This window comes from Convolutriloba macropyga, unplaced genomic scaffold, assembly GCF_964194025.1.
Source record: "Convolutriloba macropyga unplaced genomic scaffold, txConMacr16.3 SCAFFOLD_4010, whole genome shotgun sequence".
Classification (NCBI taxonomy): Eukaryota; Metazoa; Xenacoelomorpha; order Acoela; family Convolutidae; genus Convolutriloba; species Convolutriloba macropyga.
In genome coordinates this window covers 21,617-23,874 of record NW_027450954.1, presented here as the reverse complement: position 1 = coordinate 23,874, position 2,258 = coordinate 21,617, and the positions used below count along the sequence as shown (strand labels likewise).

General features: G+C 39.2%; 1 pseudogene; it reads right to left on the bottom strand.

Moving 5' to 3' along the window:
* Window positions 1–1,789: 1,789 nt before the first annotated feature.
* LOC142356303 (5.8S ribosomal RNA) lies at window positions 1,790–1,941 on the bottom strand (annotated as a pseudogene).
* Window positions 1,942–2,258: the final 317 nt, after the last annotated feature.

Sequence of the window (2,258 nt, the reverse complement as noted above, 5' to 3'; positions counted from 1 at the left end):
TCCCTGTTCATTCGCCATTACTAAGGGATTCTCAGTTGATTTTCTTTTCCTCCCCTTACTGATATGCTTAAGTTAAGGGGGTTCTCTCGCCCAATTCAGGTTATGTAGTTGATTGTCTCTTAATTGGTTCACTGACCAATATGAGACAGAAACCGATTCAGCAGTTTTGTTCGCTACTACTATCAAACACAGGTCGAAGTTTCCATTCAGTCATTAATTCCAACTTTCAAATGTTGTTGTTTCAGCTTTCGCTTACTAGAAGCAACATAATACTCGCTGCAATACAGACCTCGGGAAACCCTCACCGTGAATAAGGTTCACTCACATATTTCACTACATTTTGCGTGGGATTGGAGATGAGGCTACTCGTTCTTGCTCAGTACTAGGCTGAAAATTAACGAAACTTCGTTACAAACGTTCACATGTTGATGTTTCCGCTTTCGCGTACTCGAAACAACATAATACTAGTCTTTGTAATTTAGTTTCATAATTTCAACTGTTCTCATGCAGAATTTTTGCTCATTCTTATCCCAAATTTTGACCTGGCTACTAGTTACACTCCTTGTACTTATTGCAAAATGACCACAAATTTCAACAGCTTTCACATGTTGCTGTTTCGGCTTTCGCTTACTACAGTCAACATAATACTCGTTGCAAAATAAGTGCTCGGCATCTGCAATTTTCCAAAGACGAAGTTTCGCCAGTTCAATTTTCGCTCGCCAATTATGGCTACTAATTCACACGGTACTGAGCTCAACAACATTAAATTTGTTCAGCAAGACTTTCACATGTTGATGTTTTGGCTTTCGCCTACTAGAAGCAACATAATACTCGTCTTGTTAGCTCATTCAATGAGAATAGCTTTTCCCGTTGAGAATTTTTGCCTTCAATTGGCGTTGTAGTGAGTTTGGCTACTCAGATCACCAAATACTTGTGACAATTCGAACCAGAAATGTTTTCAATTTTCACATGCTGATGTTTCGGATTCAACCTACTAGAAGCAGCATAATACTTGTATTCAACAATTTCTGTATCAAATCCCAGTTTTCTCTGGTGCATCTTTGCCAAACTATTCCAAACTGCCTGAGTCTGAATACCAATTACAGGTACTAGTAAATGCACGTTACTAAGGACTATATAGTTCTAGGTTACTGTACACAACGACGTTCACATGTTGATGTTTCAGCTGCCGCTTACTAGAAACAACATAATACTTATCGTGCATACCTTTCCATAACTTGTCCTTTTCAGATGCATTAGTTTCCCTTTGTCTTGGCTTCTACAGTCAGGACTGGCTACTAGTAACAGCACAGTACTAATCACATATCGTTCTACAGTTTGCAGACAACTTTCACATGTTGATGTTTTCAGCTTTCGCCTACTAGAAACAACATAATACTCGCTGTATACATTTGTAGTTCTCTATGTAACTTTCATGTGAAGAAGTTTCGCCAGTCTTTTTGACTGTCTCAAATCTGAGTCATGCTTAGGCTACTAGTTGCTTCATAGTACTTATCGCCTCGAGATCATTGAACAAAACTTGATTTTCACATGTTGCTGTTTCAGCTTCCGCTTACTAGAAACAACATAATACTAGTCTCATTAAGTTCCGTCTCTTTGCAATTTTCTTATGAAGAAAATTCGCCATCACAATGACTCCAGCAGTTCTTGATCAAGGAATGCAATCATTGATCAGAATGCTATTATTTGAATCGGTTCTGCTTTAAGTGTTCCAATTTTATTGGAAGCACCAACAATAGAACATCAATGTGTTCAATCGAGAGTTATATAACCCTGAATCGGACGCAGTCAACAGCCGAAGCCGAGACCGCCTTTTGCGTTAGAGAGGTCGGTAAACAAATCTTGCGATTCATACCGAATTAACACATATAGCTGTGCTCCTCTTCGTAAAGCGAGCCAAGTGATCCCCTGTTGAAGGATGTATTTGGACCAATCTAGTAGCATTTGGTTTCCAACAAGCTCTCCCAAGTTAGCTTACTTATTGGGCTTTTCAACCAATTCGGTTGGCTACAAGCATCATCAAAGTACTAGCCACAGTTTGATCGCAAAATTCTACGACTTTCACATGTTGATGTTTCGGCTTGCGCTTAGCCTACTATAAGCAACATAATACTAGTCATATCATAGAGCGTGATCAGCTTGTGACGTTTCTCATGATGAAGTTTCACCAACAGTGTCTCACTTCGAGCTTAAATCCAGCTACTAGTAACTACACAGTACTGACTGCAACGATAACT